This window comes from Hordeum vulgare, chromosome 1H (genome assembly GCF_904849725.1).
Source record: "Hordeum vulgare subsp. vulgare chromosome 1H, MorexV3_pseudomolecules_assembly, whole genome shotgun sequence".
NCBI classification, from domain to species: domain Eukaryota; kingdom Viridiplantae; phylum Streptophyta; class Magnoliopsida; order Poales; family Poaceae; genus Hordeum; species Hordeum vulgare.
This window is the reverse complement of record NC_058518.1, coordinates 480,504,638-480,528,773: the sequence shown is the minus strand read 5'-3', so window position 1 is coordinate 480,528,773 and position 24,136 is coordinate 480,504,638. Positions and strand designations below refer to the sequence as shown.

The window sequence follows — 24,136 nt, the reverse complement described above, 5'->3', positions numbered from 1 at the left end:
TACATGGGGAAGAAGCCCTGCTGCACCTAGCGCTACCAAGCCACCACCACATGCACTACAACACCTGCAACAGCCAACCTGACGCTAGTACAGGGGCTTGCCGGCGTCGATCTACGCGAAGCTACCGAGTAGAAAAGAAGGAGGGGACGGTTCCTCACCTTGGGGAAGGAAGGAGAGGACCCAACGGAGGAAGGGGAAGCAGACCGGTGACGGAGAGGAAGAAGAACGCGAAGAAGACCTCCTGGAAGCAGAACGCGCGGGGCTTCGAGTCCGCGGCAATGGCGTCGTCCCTGCCGTCGGTGAGGAGGCTCCTCGACCTCACCGAGGGCAAAAATGGAGCGCGGGGAAGTCCCCCAAGCTCCTGGACATGGCCGCGGCACGGGAGGGCGACGGGAGGACGGCGTTCGACGGCGGAGGTTTCTCTGGCTACCTACTGCACTTACCAGAGAGGGAGGAAGAAGAAAGGAGAAGGTGGCGGCGCTGGAGGAAGGAGAGGGAACCCTAGGTACGGAGGAGGGTTCCTGCAGCTTATATCACCTCGGGGAACGCACATGAGCCGCAGGATTGGAGGGGAGGCGATCGGGAGGTCGAGCTATGGTCGTACAGTGCTGACGTCGAGAGGAGGAAGAGAGGGTCGCCCTGTGGGCTCTGCGCGCGTGAGAGAGAGTAGATGGGCCGGCCAAGGAGGGAGAGAGCCCACCTGTGGCGGCAGATAAGGGGAAAACTATTCCCTATGATATCCTATTTACAGAAAAACAAATAGAGAAGAAGAAAAGCACATGGAAATATACAAGTGATAAAAATATCACAAGCACATTCGTGGAGATAGAAAAATAAGACCTATTTTAATAAAATAGAAAAGGGATTTTTGTGGCAAGCAAATATTTACAAAAACAGTATTTATACCACTGTTTTGTGAATAGATAGCACCTCTCAAACAAAGTTTAAAACAACAAATACCTATCTCCACAATCACCACAGAATATACTAAATCATGGATATTTTTAAAACAAGGAAGGATCAAGTAAATATTGGGCTTGAGATGAAAAGAGGGAGAGGGTTTGAAGCCTATGCAACCCACATAGTTCCTACTAGCAATTGCACCACTCCATCACTCACATGCACTAACAACACATGACATATTCATCACACCACAAACACACATGGATTCACAAGGCACAAACACAAGACAAGACATGGCATGAAATGATATGTTATGCATGCATGCAAGGGAAGGGAGCAAAAAGGAACATCACATGAAGTCATGGCACAAATGATATCATCATATCCCTGACAAGGTGGACCCACTTGCAATAGGTTCCAAATAAGGCAAGGTTACATCTGGGGCACTACACTAACTTATGAGTACAAGAAATAAGAGGGGAAGATCTACGCATAACGGACGTGAACTACTGATGATCAAATGAATGATCATGAACACCTACCTACGTCAGACATAACCCCACCGTGCCCTCGATCGGAGAAGGAACTCACGAAAGAGACAGTCACGGTTACGCACAGAGTTGGCATATTTTAATTAAGTTAACTTCAAGTTATCTAGAACCAGTGTTAAACAAAGTTTCCACGTTGCCACATAACCGCGGGCACGGCTTTCTGAAAGATTTAACCCTGCAGGGGTGCTCCAACTAGTCCATCAGAAATTACCACAAGCCGCATAGAAATCCTCGATCACGACACTCGCGATCTTGTCGGATTCCTTAGTGGAAAACCTCAACTCTGAGATTACCCAAAGCATCACCGGAATCCCGATGCACAAGATATTTCATCAAAGGTAAAACTAATCCAGCAAGGCCGCCCGACGTGTCGACGATCCCGATTGGAGCCGCATATCTCGTTCTTAGGACACGACGGATGGGTCACACTAGGATAAACCAAACCTCGGGTTGCCCCGCGGTGGCCCCGTAATCTGCCAGTTTGGACCAACACTCATGAGGAGCACTGGCCCGGGGTTGATTAAATTATCCTCGGGGTCCGGAAAGTCCCTATGCAATTTTGTTAGGTGTATAGGCAAATGTAGTACCAAAGTTGGGCCTTGCCAGACCAGCTTTAATCTAAAACGAATTATCAAGGGGGTCCCCATAACAACCCCGGTCGTGTTAGGAGCGCTCAATTATGGAACATAACACCGGTAGCCGAAACTAAGGGGGCAAAGGTGGAACAAAGCACCAGGCTAGAAAGGCCGAGCTTTCCACCTTTTACCAAGTATATAGGTCCATTAAATTAAATAGCATTTAATAGGGTGATATGACAAGGGACCCATGTTAACACATGGAAGCAACTACATCTGCAACTAGCAACGCTAACAACATGGTAAGCAAGCAGTAACATAGCCAGTCAGTGGTTTGCTAGGTCGAACAGGTTGAAGGTTATCATGGCATTGATGAGAGGCTGATATTTAACATGTGGTAGGTAACGAGACATAATCGATAAAAGCGATAAAACTAGCATGGCAATGGTAGTAATGGTATCTGGGGAAATGGTCATATTGCCTGAGATCCCGCTTGGAAGAAGAATGCCTCCGTGAAGCAGACGAACCGACGTAGTCGAACGGGTCCTCACTTTCCGACATGCTTGCGGAATTCTATCGAGACGGAGGAAACCGGAAACAAGAATCAACACACGAGATTCACCACACAATGCACAACACATATGATGCATGAGCAGCTGAATAAATGCAAGACATGGCATGGCAATTCACAACACTCAAACACTACACATTAAGTGAAGTTCAATATGCAACGAGTTGCATATTGACGAAACTACATGTTAATTATTTAGTTCTATCCCGATTAGGTACTCGGCAATATTAAATGTGATTAAACATGGCAAGAGGTGAAGCGCAATCTAATCTACGTATCTAGGCACTTTAAATGAGGTCGGAAATGACATAGCATCTCTGAAACGACCTCACATGTTAATTTACAATTCTGTCCAGATCTGAACTAACACATTTAATTAGTTGTTAAACAGCAAAAAAAATAGGTTCACGTGATTCTACGCGTCGTTACAAGCAATTTGCACATAGAGAACATCTCCAACGGAGCTACGGTTCAAAAGATACAAGCACCGCAAGATATGATGGCATGAATGCAATATGTGTGCAACGACATTCACGAGCACTTCAAAACATACAACCAGCAAGAGAAAATGAAACTACACGAGATTCTAAGCAAGTTTCATATAGGACACGATCAAATCATAGCTACGGATCAAAAACTACGAGCAAAACAAGATATCACTACAATCTGCCAAAATGAGCCACATAGCATTTTCTGCACCCCGCAACTACGAGCTACAAAATCCCAATATGCTCAAGCAAGGCATGACACGATAGAGGGCAAGAAGCACGACAACAAACAACTAACAACAACTAGCATGGCATCATGGATCACTAGGGAAAGAAGTCACAAAATGGCATCCCACACACTATTTCAGACTTAGTGAAAATAGCAGTTTATGAAGCTGCAGTTTTCGATCTGAAGGCATATTGACAGCAGCAAAACCATAAGCTACAGGACTCCAAATGGCATGAAAATTCAAAGCATGCTAGAGAATTACAAGGTCTATAACTAACTCCACTGCACCAACCTCAAAAGAGCTAGAGATCACAAGATAGAAGCAAGACAAGACAGCTACAAAATATAACAGATTTCAGACTTAGAAATATTTCAGCACCTCCAAATCAGCACTATTTCTAGCAACTTGAGAGCAAGCAAACCACACCTAAACATGCATTTCTATTGCAACCAAAAATACCAGGGGCTAGACTAAACATCAAAGAACAACTCCCTAGATGACAACTCCTTCAAATGAAGCACGGATTAAATCCTACGAAATAGACAAGAGGGCAACATGGCAAAATATCGCGCGAACTAACTTGCTCAAAAGCTAAAACTAATTGCACAGAAAAGTACCCCGAAAACATATAAAACATGTGGGGTTGCACAACAATAATTTCACCACACGTAAATGCGAGATAATGACCTAAGCACGGAAAATAAACTAACGGCAAATCCCTATACGCAAAATACCAATGACTACTCTAAAATACATGGAAAAGTGGTTCCTAAAACATGGACATTTTATCTACGGCATACGAGCAATCCGGGCACGCACGGAAATTAAACACGGGCAATATCCTATTGGACAGCACGTAAATCAATGCATATGGCGGCTCAAACTACTTCAAACAAATATGCAAGTTGTGAAATCGTATTCTACGCGCAAAACTACCCTAAAACCATATATAATACGCCTCAATCCGACTAACGGTTAAAATGTCACGGGCAAAAGACTATACGCTTTTTTTTCTGGAATTTATCTAATTCCGAAAATCACCTAAATAACTAACGTGACAACAGTGGGCGCAAGATAGCTATCGGATGCCTGGGACGAGGGAAAAGAGGCCAGGGGAAGCTTACCTTAGGGAAAGGCCACTTGGGTCGGCTCGAACTGGGCCACGAGGAGGAGGTGGCCTCGAGGAGCCACCCTGGCCTGGGCCGGCTCGGTCGGTGGGCCGCTGGGGAGGAGCCTCGCGCTGGGGGGGGGCTGCCGGCTTGGGCGGTTCCTGGGACTGAGAGGAAACCGAACATGGGCCGAGGGCAACCCGGATGTCGTCCTCCCGTGTCCCGACGTGGACAGGAGGCGGCGGAGCTCGGGACACGAGGGAACGCGGCGGCGCGGCGGAGGCCTAGGGCGGCGGCAGACCGACGGGGAACGGCGGCGCGGGACAGATCCGGTCGTCCGGGATCCATTCCCGACGACGGCAACGGCGACTGAGGCGGGGAACAACGACATCGAATGTTGCGTCGATGGCTTCCTGGCAGGGAAGGGAGAGAGAGAAATCGGTTGAGGGGAAGAAGAAGAGAGCAGGACGGGGGAAGGACAGACACGGGGCGCGGGGAGGCTTGCCTGGTTCGGGGCGCCGGCGGTGGAGGCAGGCAGCGGCCGGTGGCGCTCGGGAGCAGGGCTCGAGAGCCGCTGCAGCGCACGGTAGGTGCTCGCTCGGGCAGGGGAACTCACGGGAGTGTTGCGGGAGGAGGCAGGAGGGGCTTCGGCCGTTGAATCTTCGATCCAACTGTCGAGATTGATGGAGGGTTAGAACAGATCTGAGAGGAGAGAGAGAGCTGCTAGGGTTTGATGGGGGCACGGATTTTGAGGCAAAGGGGGTGGGTGCCTAAAACAATAGGAGGAGGGGTCTATTTATAACAAATGAGGGGGCTCGGTTTAGCGGTTTTTCGTTCCAGATCCAACCGCGCAGTCGGAATCGGATAATTCCGAACGCGGGAACGGGCGAGTGGCTGTGTGGAGTGGTTTACCGGAGACGAGAGGGAAAACGGGCGGCGTGGCAACGAGTTTTAAAACACCGACAAACGTCCGACGAATAACCGAAGACGGTGCCGCTACGGTCAACCGTTCGGGTACCAGACGGACTCCGATTCTGACGAAACTTGACAGGCGGCCTACCTATATTAAAATACGACCGCACGTCAAATCTCGACCCAAACAGAGAAAGTTTTCTGCACACTTTTGAAACGGGGTTTTCGACGATGCCGCGGGCGCGTGCGTGTGCGGTCGGGCTCAGAACGGACAACAACGAGAACCGGCAACTAACAACGGACGCAAGTTTTGAAAACTGGCGGCAACAAAGATGCCGATGCAATGCAGATGATGCAAATGATGTGATGATGATGCGACAAATGAAAATACCCACACGACGAAAACGGAAAGAAAATGGGAATGTTCTGGAACGTCGGCATCGGGTGTCACAACCGGGAATGTACCGGGAGTGACGAATGGGTTCCGGATGTTCACCGGGGGGGCCATCCCACCCGTGGAAGCCCATAGTCCTTAGGGGTGCCGCACCAGCCCTTAGTGGGCTAGTGGGCAAGCCCAAGAAGGCCCATGCGCAGGAGAGAAAGAAATCAAAGAGAAAAAAAAGGAGAAGTGGGAAAATAGAGAAGGACTCCACCTTCCAATCCTAGTTGGACTAGGATTGGAGGAGGAATCCTCCTCCCCCCACTTCAGCTGACCCCTTGGGGCTCCTTGAGCCTCAAGGCAAGGTCCCTCCCCTCCCTCCTATATATATTGAGGTATTAGGGCTGATTTGAGACAACTTTGCCACGGCAGCCCGACCACATACCTCCACGGTTTTTCCTCTAGATCGCATTTCTGCGGAGCTCGAGCGGAGCCCTGCTGAGATAAGACCACCACCAACCTCCGGAGCGCCATCACGCTGCCGGAGAACTCATTTACCTCTCCATCTCTCTTGCTGGATCAAGAAGACCGAGATCATCGTCGAGCTGTACGTGTGCTGAAGGCGGAGGTGTCGTCCGTTCGGCACTAGATCGGAGCGGATCGTGGGACGGATAGCGGGACGGTTCGTGGGACGGTTCGCGGGGAGGATCGAGGGACGTGAGGACGTTCCACTACATCAACCGCGTTTCTTAACGCTTCCTGTTGTGCGATCTACAAGGGTACGTAGATCGGAAATCCCCTCTCGTAGATGGACATCACCATGATAGGTCTTCGTGCTTGTAGGAAATTTTTTGTTTCCCTTGCGATGTTCCCCAACAAATAATGCTTTATGTGATAACTATATTGTTGAATTTATTCATGATGCTACTGAAAATTACTATGTAGAGGAACATATGCTTTTACATATTGCAATAATATCAAGTTTCTTCTCTATGTGTTGGAAATTTTGAAGTTATACTTGTTTTCCCTTCCTATGCTAATTGATTCTTGTTCCCATAATTTATTTGCTCACAAAATGCATATGCATAGGAAGTGGATTAGACTTAAATTTGTTTTTCATGCTATTCATGATGCTCTTTTGCATATCTCAATTACTACTTTTTATACGAGCATCAGTGAAAGCATTATGCCTAACTAGGGGCGTTAAACAATAGCGCTTGTTGGGAGGCAACCCAATTTCATTTTCATGCTTTTGTTTTTTATTATGTTTTTTAGTTTTGCACAAATTATTGCCTCTATAATAATTGTATTTTCTTGTTTTAATAAGTGTTTGAGCCAAGTAAGACCTTTGGGACGGTCTACGGTGTTTGCAAGTTGATTTTGCTGAAAAACGGAAACTTTCGCTCTCAGTATAGGAATTTTGTAAATTCACTGGAACATGCCTTTGATCTTAATTTTTTACAAAATATTTATTTAAAAATTTCCCATATTGTCCTAATTATTCAGAATTTTTGGAGTAACAGAAGTATCCGAAGTAAACAGATTGTTACACATTGTTCTGTTTTTGACAAATTCTGTTTTCTTTGTGTTGTTTGCTTATTTTGATGAATATATGGGTTGTATCGGAGGGTATGAACCATGGAGAAGTTGGAATACAGTAAATATTACATCAATATAAATAAAGAATGAGTTTACAACTGTACCTAAAGTGGTGATTTATTTTTCTTATGCTAACGGATCTCATGAGTTTTCTGTTGAGTTTTGTGTTGTGAAGTTTTCAAGTTTTGGGTAAAGATTTGATGGTCTACGGAATAAGGAGTGGCAAGAGCCTAAGCTTGGGGATGCCCAAGGAACCCCAATACATATTCAAGGATACCAAAGAGCCTAAGCTTGGGGATGCCCCGGAAGGCATCCCTCTTTGTCTTCAATCCATCGGTAAATTTACTTGAGGCTATATTTTTATTCACCATATGATACGTGTTTTGCTTGGAGCGTCTTGTATGATATGAGTCTTTACTTTTTAGTTTTCCACAATCAACCTTGTTGCACACATCTTTTGAGAGAGACACACTGAATCGTGAATTTATTAAAATACTCTTTGTGCTTCACTTGTATCTTTTGACTTAGGCAATGTTGCTCTAGTGCTTCACTTATATCTTTTAGAGCACGGCGGTGTGGTGTTTTATGGAAATTATTAAACTCTCGTACCTCACTTATATTATTTTGAGAGTTCTTTAAACAACATGGTAATTGGTTTAGGTTATGATTTTAGTCCTAATATAATGGGCATCCATGGAGGAACATTTGAAAGATCTTCTTGTTTCTGAAAAAAGTAGATGTTCACGGAAAGATGGGGGAGGGGATAATTTGAGGGAAATATCCTCAATTCCAATGTATGGGACTAACTGGTGGGGGGAGGGGGCTTGGGCTGGATTACATGGGGCAGTGAAGGGAGGGGGCAAGTATATAAACCCCATTCCTGCTGTGGAGTTTTTTTTCACTTACGTCTCGCATGATGGGTAATTCACTTAAATTTTAGGAGCAGTTTCGATGACAAATGGGAAAATCATAAAAACAAATAATGATTTAATGATTATTTTTTCCACTTACGGGTGATATGGATAATTTATTGTAACTTTGTGAGCAGCTATGAATAGTGGATAAAAAAAGAGAAACACATTGCCTTTTATTATTTGTAGATATAGATAGATATACCCAAACACAACTACAAAGTTAGTCGACTCCCTATTTAGGGCACCACATCCCATGACCTATTTTCTTATATGGCTCTTTGCTATAACGTCGGTTAGGGTTTTCCTAAAAAAGGAAACCACGCACAGCGGTGGCCGGTCGGTCGTACACTAGCACAATGCTAGGGTCTCCTGCCTCCCGTCGGCGCCATCGGCGGTCTACCTCGTCTTCTGTGGTTGTAGGGTCATGGAGGCGTGGTGGATCTCGGTCTTTGTCGACAGGAGGGCTCCATTTTCTGATACTTTTTTGAATTTTGTTAGGGTTTGTGTCCTACTCAAAGATGCAAGGCGAAGGTGGCTCTTTGCAGATGGAATAAGGTCCTCTCCGCCTAGCCCCATTTTCGATGGTGTTCCTAGCATCGTCGGAGGGTGTGTGAAGGTTTATCTCCGAAGGATCTCATGAGATTCGGTTGGCGTTTGTCTTTGGTGGATCCATGTGGATCCGGGCTTCATTCCTCGGTGTTCATGTGTCTACAGGTTGGATACTTTCGATCTACTCTTCTCTTCATCGATGACATTTGCTATTCTAGTGCGCTGGTCCTATGGGGCCTTAGCACAATGACTTCTCGACTGTCTGCTACAACAAGGTTTGCCCAACTCCAATGACGAAGGGGCGATGACGATGGCTCGCCTTTAGCTCGCTTTAGTGTTTGTAGTCGTCGCTAGGTGATCTATGGACCTGGATATATCTTTTACTTCTGATGTTGTGTGTACTATCTTAACAGTTGATGAATAGATTGAAAGTTTTCCTCGCAAAAAAAAGACATAGATAGGGAAAGTCACCTCCTACTCCCGAGCTCATTTGAGCTCGTGATGAACAGTAAATTTCGTCAAAAATGAAATAACTTTCAAAAAATTCTATTTTTTGGGTGCAAACTTTGGAAATGTTCTCGATGCTCGTAAAGTTTCATGCCAAAATAATATTTGTGCAAGTCGTGAAAAAAACAAAAATAGGACTCCAAAATGCTTTTGTAAATAGCATTTTTGGAGTGTCGGTTTTGTCTTTTTTACCAAGACTTCCACAAATGTTATTCTAGGATGAAATGTTTCACGAATTGAGAAATTTTTTCAAAGCATGCACCGATAAAATTTTAGATTTTTATTTTTTTTCTTTGATTTTACTGTTTATTAGGGAGCATATGAGCTCGAGCTGAGAATAGTTGCATCCGATAGATAGATATGTAAATATGACATCATGGGTAATAAATGCTTCTTCCTGATGCAAGACCGTCTACGGACCGTGCGACGAAGAGGGTGTTTGTTTACATGGATTTTTTTATGTAGGGACTAAAAAAAGTCTCTTGTAGTCTCATCTAAATCAAATATGAGGGGCTTTTAGGAACTAAAAGTAGGCATTTGGGACTAAAGAAAGAAGACCGTGAGAGAGAGTCTTTTGGGGACTTTTTTCAACAGTGTCCCGGCTTTTAGCATGTCATTTAATAACCTCTAGTCCATTACTAAGGGTAACATGGTCTATTAGCATGTCATTTGATAACCTCTAGTCCATTACTAAAAGTAACATAGTCTTTTAGAATGTCATTTAATAACCTCTAATCCATGTTCATTTGATAACCTCTAGTCCATTACTAAAAGTAACATAGTCTTTTAGAATGTCATTTAATAACCTCTAATCCATGTTCAGTCGATAACCTCTAGTCCATTACTAAAAGTAACATAGTCTTTTAGAATGTCATTTAATAACCTCTAATCCATGTTCAGTCGATAACCTCTAGTCCATTACTAAAAGTAACATAGTCTTTTAGGATGTCATTTAATAACCTGTAGTTCATGTTCAATCGATAACCTGTAGTCCATTACTAAAAGTAACATACTCCCTCCATCTCGGTGAATAAGTCATCTTACGAAAACCAAATAATCCCAAAACACTTAGGCACGATGCATTAACTTTCACCTCATTTGTTGTTTTTTGACATGAATAAAGGAATCAACCAATAAGAGACGTGGGGCATGTATGTTTTTAATAACTTGAGACTAACTAGCACAACATGCATTGGTCAATTCATTGCATGCAATGGTATTAATTAGCAAATTAGCATTGATTTCTCTCGTTTTCCTCTCCGTCTTGGTCACGGTGCACAACCTAAGATGACTTATACACCGAGACGGAGGGAGTAGTCTTTTAGAATGTCATTTAATAACCTCTAGTCCATGTTCAATCCCTGAAACCAAACAGTCAGAGACTAGAGACTTTTAAGTTGAGACTAAAAAAGTCTTAAGACTTTTTAAACAAACAGGACCGAAGTAACTGCGACCGTAGTACACCTCACCTTACGACCGTTACATTGTTCTTATCTCTACTATTAAAGCAGGATGTGCCATCGTGATGGTTCAACCTCGCTTATGGTTCGACCTCCCGGCGATCCCACCTCGTCTTACCCATCCCCGAACAAAAAAAACATAGAAAAAAAATCCCACCTTCGAGGCGAGTGAAATACCAAAACGACCTCCACGCCCTCCACTTTCCCCGTCGGTCTCCATCCCCAAATCTCTCCCCCCACCCCTCCCTCGCAACCACTCCTTGTCCGTCGGAGCGCAGTCACGCATCAGGGTCGGGGGTTCTGCGAGCAGCACCCGCCCCGCGAACTCGCGGCCGCCCCCGTGCCGCTCGGTGCCGGCCCCACCCTCGTGCCGCTCGGGTGCCGGCCCCGCCCCCGCACGCTAGCCCCCACCCCCGCGCCGCTCGGTGCCGCCCCCTCCCCAGCGCGTTCGGGCGCAGCCTGCGTCAGGAGAGCTCGGTGTGGACGACGAAGAGGCGCTGCGATGGGCGGCGCTGGAGAAGCTGTCCACCTACGACCGCGCGCGGACGGCGGTGCTGGCCATGCCGGAGGGGGAGATCAAGGAGGTGAACACGGACAAGCTGGGCATGCAGCAGCGCATCGCCTCGGTCGGCGACGACCACGAGTGCTTCCTCTCCAAGTTCAAGGACCTCGTCCACCGGTAACCCCCCCCCCCCAGCTTGAGCTCCGGCAGCAAGCCCTAGGATGTTGGAGTCATCGGCGTACTAGGAGATGGAGGTGCTGGTAGTGGCGAAGGGAAACAGGATAACCTTCGCGACGGGTGCAGCACCGTCCGCTTAGCGAATCGCTCAACCACGGCGGGGTTCCCCACAGCCGCCCTGGCCCTTTCTATCCCTTGCTCCGCCTCTAGCATCTACCATGATGGCCACATCTTGTCTCCAAGGCAACAACGGCGGCCATTCAAAATTTTCTACTGCACCTACCTGTTGAAAACAGATAGAAACGGAGGCCTCCATGGCAAGGCGCATCAGTGATGCACGGGATCCGTACGTTCGAGTTACTGCTCTATTGTTTTCTCCTTTGTAATCTAATTTCTACCTGTGTGTAGTTAGCACTTTGGAGAATTTGTTTTCAGGAACTGCTTTTTAATCATGTTGGTGAACTACCTTGCTGCTCAGTTTTTAAAACAAAGAGATCTTACAAGCGTTGAGGAGTTCAAAAGCATGATGGTCGAAATTACCTACAAGTAGTATACAGAGAGATTGATTATATTTGTTGTAGATGGAAGAGAAAGATATATGAAGTTTCTGAGGCAGGTAATGTTCATCGCGTCCTTGGCTTAGATTGATCCAATTTTATAGTGACATGGGAGGCCATGGATTCATAGTCATGATGCATTGTATGAAAAAATAATCTATGACTACACATAGAGAGAACAATATTGTTCATGGGACACATTGGTGATAGACAGAACAAACTTCTGTGTTTACATCATTTTGTTTGTGCGAAAGCTCCTTAATTTGTTCATGGGATACATCGGTGATAGACAGAACAAACATCTGTGTTCACATCCATTTTTGCAAGGTCTTGGCATGCTATAAATTTTGTTTTCTTTACATTCATGCAGGAAATGAAGCATCAATGTGACATTAATAGGTTTGAACATAACCAGCTCACTTTGTCCATGAATTGATAAATATGCCTCTTAATTCTTCTTTCGCTCTTATCATATATTTCATTTGTATCTACTTTTATTTATTATTTCTTGTATACCTCATGGTATAAATATAAGTTCTCAATTTTTCTTCCAGTCGATCATATTCATCTGCATCTACTTGGTTGAAATATATTTTCTCCTGAGTGCATACCTCGCTTGTGTACGACTGCTATGTAGGAGTACCTAGGAATTAGAAGACAAGTGTTGGTGATAGATGGAAGATAATAAACATGAGGAGTAATATGTACAAAGTGGTTGGCGTATAACTCCATTTTAGGCTTTTTAATAACAAGTGCATTCTCTTGTTATGATTCTGACGGAGGATGTTAGCAGCACAAACTATTGATGTGTATGTGTGATAGCCTTTATCACGAAATTGTACTCACAAAAATAGAAATAATTGTATCTGATTAGGAATATATTATGCCTTGGCGTTGTTTGAGACAGGTCTCAGCTCCATGATTTTGGCAAGCAAAATCATTGCACCTGAATTATGACACATTTTTTCTCACCTGAAGCGCTTATAATGTTTTTATCAAAAAACTACGCTCTTGTATACAATGTGCTATACAAGGTTCATGAAATCATCTAAATTACACAATACAATATTATCAGTTTCCTTTTTCCATTATCTCCCGGTTCAAGTAACCTATATTCTGGCTTAATGGCTAAAACACACTTTTTTGCTTACATAATATGGTTACCTGATTAAAAAAGGCATGGTTTCCATTGGCTATTTTCCACTACATAAACAACAATGTATATTCCTACCTACCGGATATGCTACCTTGATTGCTTAGCTCCCAAATTAACAAGCTCCAATGTTACTCTATATGACCGTCCAGAAATTAGATGGAAAGATACGCATGGTGATGTTCTAAGGGGCCATGTTCATCTGGAGGCACATAATCTCAAATTTTCTAAGTGCACTGTAATCCCGTCTAGATATGGTTCTAGATCAAAGAACATGTTTTCTATTTTCAAAACAAATAGAGGCATATTTAATCTCTAGAACATGTTGACAGGTCCTAAATTTGCCATGGCACAGAATGTCACAGGTTCTTTCGGTGATGCAGATTCATATTTTATATGCTCATAATGTATCTGATGAAAATCCAAAGAGGTTGTGGATGAAAAATCAAAAGACGTTGTGCATATGGCCTCCACGGACTTTAGGACTAGGTCACCTGGCCATCATTTTCACCTTCTCAATTCCCATTTATCATGTATGTGTTTATGTTAGTTCACAACTCTGTTGTCTTTTGGCGTAGAAAAATGTTGTGGAAAAATAATTCCGATGAGTTATCCCTATGAAGTATGCATCAGTGTGTCCAACTATCCATGTCACAATCATAATGTAACTTATCATTCAAAGTCTGGATTTTAATTATAGCATGTAAATATTGGGTATAAAGATAGAGATAAAGTAAAGCTCTTTGTCTGCAGGTAGATAGCGTGCAAATTACTTGTGCTCTCAGTGTCCTGTGAACCCTTAATATACGTGGTTATAATCCATCGGGTAGTGTCAACACTATGCTAAACATGCTCCTTACAAGATTTGTAGGATGGGTCGACATCTCATTTTTTTAGGCCGACTGCATATTATGATTTGATAATTTACAACATGTAAATATTGGGTATAAAGATAGAGATAAAGTAAAGCTCCCTGCCTGCAGGTAGATAGCGTGCAAATTACTTGTGCTCTCAGTGTCCTGTGAACCCTTAATATACGTAGTTATAATCCATCGGGTAGTGTCAACACTATGCTAAACATGCTCCTTACAAGATTTGTAGGATGGGTCGATATCTCATTTCTTTAGGCCGACTGCATATTATGATTTGATAATTTACAGTTGCTAGGTGTCCCATGCACTGATCATGCAACTCTTTTTTTAATTGTCCGATACTCTACAGGGGGGCACAAATCCAAGCAAACAGTCTGCTGCCCATCCCGTTCTAACTACTAAAACAAGTAGCGGTGGAGGTACATCCCAAAAACTATCCTCGGTGTGACTGCCGGACATAAATCGACTATGTTAGTTTATTCACAAGGTACGATCCATATGCCTTCGAATCTGAAGGGGCGCTGTTGTGTGCTTTTGTCTTTTGAGCTCTGTATACTTGTCACCCGACAAGCTGATGCTACTATAATGTATGTGTAAAACAAGTATCCCTTACTATGTGCAAAACAAGTATCCCTTACAGACTGACATTGAGCAAAACAAGCATCAGCATCCTGCATATCAGTATGAAGTGAATTATGCCATTTTGCCTTTAGTCAGGCATCCAAGCTTTTTTTGATATGTTCCTTGATTCTCTTTTTGACACTATCTCTCTGGAGATAATTGAAGTTTTTTTTCTTTTCTGAACTTCTATGAGTTTTGAAATGCTTTACGCTTTCATTCATACATTGAAATAAGAGAATACATAGTCTCAAGAGATCAAGACACTATATGTTGTGACACTATACGTGGGAGGGAGGGAGTACTATTGTTTCCATATAGTCACCATTCTCTGCATTTCTTAGCCCTTTTTGGCAACATCTTGTGTGTACGCTGTGGTTTAGGTGCATTTCTTGGCCCTTTTCTGGCAACATCTTGTGTGTACGCTGTGGTTTAGGTGCACTCCTGCACTGAGCCCTTAATGTGTCGTCGACTCATGTCATACTTTATGATTGGTTTAGAACTTGTTTTTCATACTGAATATACCGTGTGAGAAAGTATCATTTAATACTTGGAGAAAAATGGAAAATTATTTGCAACTGTCAAATCATGTTGGCACATCATTAAGCCTAACCTAATGTGTCGTCGACTCATGTCATACTTGCATTGCAGTTTTTCTTTTAGAGGATTTACACTTGAAATCTGTTTTTTATCAATAGAAACGTGGATCTCAGTTCGGTTTCATATTATGCAGGATCTATATATGTTAGAGTTTATGAGGACATGATTGATCTGCTAAGGGCTGCTATTGTTGGGCCTTCTGGAACTCCATATCATGTCGGTCTTTTCTTCTTTGATGTTCGTTTTCCTCCTGAGTACCCGCGATGTCCACCGGTATGTTGGCACTTCACACCTGCCTCCCCTTATTTTTCACTTTATCACCACCAATGCAATCTCTTAACAAAAACCTATCCGATATGCACAGAAAGTGTACTACCATTCAGGTGTGCTTCGGCTAAATCCAAACCTGTATGAGAGTGGAAAGGTGTGCCTTAGCCTGCTGAACACTTGGTGGGGTTCTCGATGTGAGAAGTGGAGCAAGTCAAATTCCACCATGTTGCAGGTGTTGATCTCCATCCAGGGCCTCGTGTTGAATGATAAACCATACTTTAATGAGTCATGCTACAAAAACACGGTTAATACACCTCTTGGTGAAAAGCATTCCATGGCATATAATCAGACTCCATTTGTTCTATCCTGCAAGACTATGTTGTATTCACTTCGTAAGCCTTCTAAGGTAATTTACAGAACCCTCATTTCTTGCCATGGTTAAAAGATGTCTTGGTTACTCTTCATGGCGTAAAAGAAGATTCTCACTGGCCATGGTTAAAAAGTTATTAATACTCGTGCTGAAAATAAACTACATACATCCAAATTGGGTTAGAAATAATCTCCTATAGTACTTAAGTAAATCAAATTGTTTGTGTTTTTATTTTCTACGATGAACATGGAAGCATCTTTCTTTTTATTCCGAACAATATGATAAACAATGACAGATTCTAGGGCGTCCTAATAGCTCAATTACGTTTCTGTTGTATCAATTATACCTGCCATCTCCTCAATTCCTTTTTAGCTGTGTTAAGTACAACCCCGTGAAGTTAGACAATCTGCACCCATAAAGGAGTTGTTTCTTGTGAGTTGTGACATGAAATTACCAACTTCAAATTTTCCACATCTTCGTAAAACGTCCATTATATTTTTATTTATGGAATGTTGAACAAAAAGGACAAGAAAAATGATCTTCTGAAATATCACCACTATTGTGCACCAGTATCTTCTAAAGAGAACAGAGGTCCCGTCCCGAGTGGAACAGGTTTGTAGCACATGGCAAAAAATACATCCTTGGGATTTATACCACGTGTGCATTGTTCTTCATGCCACTGAATTCATTCTTACAAGCCTTTCACCTGCTGCAGCATTTTGAGACCCTTGTTGTGCACCATTTCCACGAGCGGGAGCGAGCCATCCTGGAATCATGCAGTGCATACGCGTCTGGCATTGTCGTCGGATCATCGGTCAGGGATGGCGCCAAGTACGCCTGCGACAAGTGCTTTGCAGGCTTCAAGAAGTCCCTTGAAGACTTTGATAACAAATGTTGCCTTTTCAATAATGTTTTTGTTCATTGAAAAATCTTGCTGACATCAAAATATTTCTATTTGTGATCCTATTCCTTATCGAACTGAAATATATAGCCATTGCAGTTCAAAAAATGTGATGAACCTTGAATTATTATAAGAACATTTGTAGTGAGCTGTATGATTACATTCTCCTTGTATTGATTATTCAAAATATATTTGCATGGTTCTAATTGTCCGATAATGGTACTCCCTCCCACCCGAGGGAGTAGCAATAATGCATCTTGGTTCATCCGAACAATTTAATTGAAAAACAATTAACGAATGTCTTTCTCTTTTTCGTTTTGTCTTTTTATGTTTTTTTCTTGTAGTAAATAGATGCTTAATTAGCTTCTGTCTATTCAGTTGTCCCTTCTAAAGTGATGTACAGAGTCAAGATATTTTGAGTCTAATTAGCTTCTTGGTCCGTAGTAATAACCAAGTCCGCATCAGACCATCGTGTCGTGGGACGACTTTAGGGGGGCTGTTCGACGTGGATCGGGCAACACGGTACTGCACAGTGCACTGCGCCTGCCCCTCAATCAAGAGAAAGCGATCGGTCAGCCGCCCAAACCTCCCCAACTCCACCGTGCGTGCGTGCGTCCCCTCGAGAAACCGTCCCCTGGAAGCTAGTTCCGCCGTACCGCAAGCCAACGTCAACCGCGACGATCGAGAGCGCAGCAGTACGCGGTGGGTGCACCTGCCCCGCCCCCGCCCCCGCCCGGCGACTCCATCGATGGGGAAGCGGTAGGCCGGAATTTAGCAGGGAGCAGCGGCGGCGATCGACTCCCCTCCCCGGCCCGCCTGTGTTGTCGGCTTGTCGCACCGTCGATCGGGTGGGAACCAGCCACCAGCTGCTGCACCTCCCCGTTTCACGCATGCGCAGGACGGCAGGGTAGTTGGGAGGCGGAACAAGCGTGGGCGTGGCACCGTCTTGAGATTTTTCTTGCCCAACGGTGGCTGGCCTGGCCTGCCAACAAGAACGACTTCCAGGATACGTATAAGCGTATATACTATACGTATACGCTGGGTCGCCCCCGAGGCATGCATGCATGCACGTGGCATGGAGAACTGGCAAACCGAACGCGTAGTAGGTACGACGCGGTAGGATGTAGGCAGGTGGTGCATCAATTCGAGGAGCGGGTACGTAGGTTTACATTACAACCAGCGCCCAGCGGCTCGTCTTTAACACGGGCGGCTACGTGCGTACGCGCGCCACTCTACTGTACCCTGCTCGAGCGTTGCCGACTTGACCTGTGGGGCGTGGGGCCTGTTTCCACCATGTAACGACTGTCGCTGTGTGAACGGCGATGCGCTCGTCGGAGATGTGACGATCCCTAGCTGTTGGACATGGTCGGCGAGACTTTGGTTTGAGCATGTCGCGTTGGAAATGGAGCTACCTGGTTTTCATGGCTCATTCTCTTCTCACCGAGCGCGGTGTTTGGTTGTCCGCATAATGTCCAACGAGATTCGTGCGGGAAAAACACGCTGATTGGTTGCGAGTGTATACCGTTGAACATGCATGCATCGCACGAAATTTAAATCATCTTTGGACCTGTTTCGCGAAGCACGCTCTATCGACAGTTTTTCGCGAGCCAAACCCGTGCGAGGCACGTGGGCAGCACGGGGAAATTAGCATGGGGGTACGCCTAGGGTTAAATTAGCTTTAATAATGTATTTTACGGATTTTTTGCACTTTGTAAGAAAGTATTACAAAGATTTTTGTCACTACACCTAGGGCTATAGCCCCATTTGACTTAGGCTTGATTCCGCCACCGGTGGATGGCGGGGCGGCAAAATTGATAAATTTGACCCAGAATTCAAAGGATTTCACAAACTGAACTATTTTTAAAAAAAATTCACACATCTGACCCTTTTGTGTGGCGCCCGACAGTCAGGCGCCACACTACACTGTGTGACGCCTAAGCACCTATGCCTTAGGCGTCACACAACATAGTATCGGACGTCACACAGTGCAGTGTGGCGCCTAAGTCAGCTGGATGAAATTTTTTCAAACATAGTTCAGTTTGTGAAATCTTCTGGCTCTTGGGTCAAATTTGTCAATTTTGCCGGCGGGGGCTCCACGCGAGGAGCCACCCTCGAGAAGTCGTGTTGCTTCCTGAAGCGCCGACAATTATTACCCTCATCTTTCATCACCGCTCTCTCTTCCCTCTCTCCACTCACCTACGGCGGCCGCGGCGTGCAGTAGATCGGAGAACAGCAAGTCGACCTCTGGCCACCTTTACCAGCATCCGCGACGCAACACTTCGGCAATGACGGTAAGCATTTTTTTCCCTCCTCACCTACTACTTCGCATTCGATTTGAGTTTAGTTTCGATCCGTGTTAGGGGAATAGGGAATCGGGGTATCATATCATCGTCATGACTAGCAGTAAATATGAGGTTCCCGATCCGGATTGAGTACAATAGGGCTGGGGATTAGGGTTCATCTTAAACAGTAGGCATGGATCTTTGCCTCACGGACCCTGGAGGCGATTGGAGCGGTGGGCGGCCTTGACCTTGGTCTTGGTCTTCTCCTCAATCTGCACCATCATCTCTTCTTCCTCGCCGGAGTCCGGCTCGATGGGCATGCTTCGGTGTCCTGGCTCTGGCGCCCTCACAATCATCGCCACCGCATCTTCTTCCACCTCCATAGCCATCGATTGTTGATCCTCCTCCAGGGACACCACCGTAGTGTTTGTGGTGAAGTACACTGTGACATGATGGTCATGAGGATGTCGATATTGTCTGTACTTGACCCACTTTGCCCTCTGTCCAACGTCGCCGAAGTCGGCATGATTCATGGCCCAGCGAAGTATGTCGGCTCACATAGCGCCCTCGGAAGTCAGGAATATGTGTCTTCAACTCCTCCGACGTGGCCTTCTTCACCACAGCGTCTGGTTCTTTGTGCATCTCTTCCATGCTGCAGAAGATTGAGCACAATTCCATGGTGTTCTCAAACTAGGTGCGGTCACCGAGCGAGCACCCTAGGAATAATGCCCTCCATCCAATGCCCCAAGGGAAGGGGTTGGGGTTGGGGTTCGACTTGTTGTCGGAGTTCATGTTGTTGGGTTGGAGGAAGAGTGAGAGACACATAGGTGGACTGGTGACCGTCACGGTGGGTAAATAAAGGGGTTTTGGGTGATGGTTTTTAATGATGATGATAATGCCATGTTCATATTGCACATCCTGACCATTTGAACCTCTTCATAATGTAGATCGACACAGAGAGAAAAAGAAAGGAGGTGGTGCCACCAAAGGAGCAAGACAAGGGCAAGGATGTGGTGCCGTCGTCAGAGGTGATGCCCGTCCAGAGCCCTGGCATGAACGACAACCAGACGGAGGAGCCCCTCGGTGGCAAGCGCCGGAACTACGGCCACTCCCATGAGGCGGGAGGGTCAGCCAACTTCTGCAAGGTGATCATGGACCCCCGTTCAACGCCATACCTATGTTGCTGGACTTCACGAAGCACTTCCCGTCGATGCCACATGAGTTCAGACTGAAGATGAACACCGACTGCTCTTGGAGGGTGACTGTATGGCTGTTGAATGGCACGGTCACCCTCGATCAGGGTTGGGCCACCTTCGCCGTCGTCCATCAGATAAGAATAGGCTTCATGGTGACCTTCAACCCGCTCACTACCGACATGTTGAAGATCATCATGTTCAATGACAATGACATTGAAGTGGTGATCAGGTGCGGGAAACACAACACTGCCTTCGCCGTGAACCCCTAGGTAAACCCCGACATTCTCAAGCTACATTTAGTTTAATCTCAAAGTGTTTTGCATTTAAACTTACATGTTTTAATTATGGCATAATATTTTACATCTGCTTACTATTATGTTCTCTTATGTGTGTTCTTCCTAAGGCAGTTGTGTGCTGGTAACCTCACCACCGCACCGAAAGAGGTTACCAGACAACTGGTGGTACATGCCATTGTTGCCTCTTGAGCTTGCGTTGGTTTTTCCCTTGAAGAGGAAAGGGTGATGCAGCACAGTAGCTGTCGTGGTAACGATTCCGACAATAAAAAGGGGGTAGGATAACGGAGCATGATCTATCAAGATGCACATGGGTGACACGGTGATTTTAGCGAGTTCGGGCCTCTCACAGTGGAGATAACAACCCTACGTCTCGTGCTCCGGAGAGGCTTTGTTTTATCTGTCATGGACATGAGTTACATGGTGTAGAGAGAGCTAGAGCTCGAGGGAAAGAATGAGCCTGTCGAGGGCGAAGAAAACTATTCCCTTGGCTATGTGGTGGGGGTGGCTTATATAGAGTGCATCACCCCCTCACCTCCTATGTTACAAGATGGAGCATTAGTGCCATGATGACAACCCACTATGAAACCTCCACTATGAGTATGATGCTTCGACTACCCTGTTGGTCTTCGCATATCCGAGTGAGACATATGGCCGAATGGTTTACCGTCGTCCGAGTGGATAGTGTGTACTTGTCCGAGTGGATCCATACCGAGTGGATTAGATGTTGTCGCGATCCAGCCAGAATTTCCCTTGTAGTCCTAATAATGAGGTGCCCTTGGGTAGGACATATAGGTCAGGCCTATGACCCTACCCTAGGGTTGTATCCCCGTCATTAGCCCCCGAATGGATCAGGGTCCGAGTGGTGAAGGTGCCAATGTAAATCTTGTAGCAGCAGACCGAACTTGAACGTGCTTCAGGGCCTTACAGAACTGTGCGTCGATTGAAGTATCCATCATTCGCCCTGATCGATTCTGCTGAGTAGTATGTTCGAGTGAACTTGAGAATTGAAGTAGATCCGAGTGACCAACATGATCTTGAGACTCTAACTGATTGTTGGTAGACGGTTGGAGTCTGTTGAATCTGTTGAACTTGAATGTTGTTGCTGGACCTGACCAAGCAGAATGTTTTTTTTGTATTTCTCTTCCTGTGGGGGCACGCTCAGTGCACCCACTGGGTGTAGTCCCCGATCCTCTGTCGGACTAGATAAGTCTGGCAGAGGGTTTAAGATTTCCAGTGCTTGTCATGTTGAATGTTTGTTGAATCTACATTATATGATTTCTGGATCAAAGTCAAGTCTCCGAGTGTATTTTTTAACTTAGGCGATACGGGGTCGCAGCTAAGTTCCTTAGTGTGGAGTATATCTGTACCCGGAGTAGTTTTTAACTTAGGCGATACAGAGTCGCAGCTAAGTCCCCGAGTGTGGAGCATATCCGCACTCGGAGTAGTTTTTAACTTAGGCGATACAGAGCCGCAGCTAAGTCTCTGAGTGTGGAGCATGTCCGCACTCAGAGTTGTTATTAACTTAGGCGATACAGACTCGCAGCTAAGTTCTCGAGTATGGAGCATGTTCGTAATTGGAGTAGTTTTCACTTAGGCGATACGGAGTCGTAGCTAAGCCCCCGAGTGTGGAGCATGTCCATACTCGGAGTAGTTTTTAACTTAAGCGATATGGAGTCGCAGCTAAGCCCTCGAGTGTGGAGCATGTCCGTACTCGGAGTTGTTTTAACTTAGGCGATACGGAGTCGCAGCTAAGCCCCCGAGTGTGGAGCGTGTCCGTACTCGGAGTTGTTTTAACTTAGGCGATACGGAATCGCAGCTAAGTTCCTGAGTGTGGAGCGTGTCCGTACTCGGAGTAATTTTAACTTAGGCGACAAGGAGTCACAACTAAGTTCCCTAGTGTGGAGCGTGTCCGTACTCGTGGTAGTTTTAACTTAGGCGATACGGAGTCGCAGCTAAGTTCCCGAGTGTGGAGCGTGTCCGTACTCAAAGTTGTTTTAACTTAGGCGATACGGAATCGCAGCTAAGTTCCTGAGTGTGGAGCGTGTCCGTACTCGGAGTAATTTTAACTTAGGCGACACGGAGTCACAGCTAAGTTCCCGAGTGTGGAGCGTGTCCGTACTCGTAGTAGTTTTAACTTAGGCGATACGGAGTCGCAGCTAAGTTCCCGAGTGTGGAGCGTGTCCATACTCAAAGTAGTTTTAACTTAGGCGATACTGAATCGCAGCTAAGCCGAGCGGTGGCGCGCGGGGCGTCCGAGTGATGAAGACGTGCCACACGGAGTGGCGATGCGTGGGGCATCCGAGTGAGGTAGACGAGTCTCGCCGGGTAGCGATGTGCGGAACTGCCGAGTGATGACGATGCAGAGTGACGGCGCGCGGGACAGCCAAGTGTCGAAGACGTGCCTCATAGCTGAGCAACGGCGGCGCGGGGCGACCGAGTCGAACATGTTGATGAAGTCATGGACATCCGAACGAGTAGTGAAGATGACGTGTCGGCGACCGAGTGCCTGCGGATTGTCCGAGTGGATGTCACATGATGTAGATGTGTGTTTTAACTGAGTGTCTCCATGCCGAAGTTGGCCCAAGTGAAAATTCGCCATGTGAATTGTCCGAGTGAATGTAGAAGTCTCAGTCCATCTGAATCGGTCGCTGAACCAAAGAACCGCTCCATCTGCCCAGCAATCGTCGCCGATGGGGGAACGCCATCGTGCTGCTTATTGAAAGAGCCACTGCATGTGGGGGCATGTCCAGCATGTCGCAGAGGCTACCGTCGAGCAGTTGGATGGGCAAAAGAGATGTTGTGTGTCTGGAGGGAGAAGTCGTCGAGTGCGTCATGCCCGGCAATACACCCCGATGGAAGGAGTAGCGCTGCCGGCTGCTACGCTTCGTTGCTCCGGGGTGCCGGGTCGCCAGCTAGTTTGAAGGACTCCGCTTGGTTGATGGAGAAGACGTTACTATGCATTGATGGAGGAGTTACTCACGTCTGACTCACGATCTGCATGCAAGAGATATGAATTAGCGGTAATTAAGCAAGAGTTAAGATAGGTCTTGCATGCTACGGGTGTTTCCATTTTCCACGACGCATTCACTGCATGATGTTTATTGATGCGCCGTGTGTCTTGCTGGATTCAATCTTGTGGCCGTCGAACTCGCTAGGGACGAGCCATCGAAGACACCGGAGAACGGCTCGGGAGCTTGGTGTGGACGTTGTCGACGTCGCGGTCGGCCTGCGGCTGCCGGAGCAGCGTGTCGACGGACATGATGGCGCCGTCGTGCACTAACAGCTCGAGGTCGAGCTGCGGACACCGGAGCAGCGTGCTGGCGGACACGACGACACCGGTGGGCTCGATGGATAGATCGAGGGCGTGCTCGGCTGCCGGAGCAGCTCGTCGACGGACATGACGACGCTGTCAGCCACTAACAGCTCGAGGTCGGGCTACGATCGCCGGAGAAGCATGTCGTCGGACACGACGACACCGGCGGGCTCAACGGATAGCTCGAGGGTGTGCTCGGCACCGAGCAGCGCTTCGACGGACACAACGCTGTCACCAAGCACGATGAACCTGACTATGGCATTCCGGTCGGGTTGTGGTCGC

The 24,136-nt window shown here is 46.1% G+C and overlaps 1 pseudogene; it reads left to right on the top strand.

Moving 5' to 3' along the window:
- The first annotated feature begins 278 nt into the window (after positions 1-278).
- On the top strand, positions 279-16,791 carry LOC123401290 (annotated as a pseudogene).
- The last annotated feature ends 7,345 nt before the right edge of the window (positions 16,792-24,136 follow it).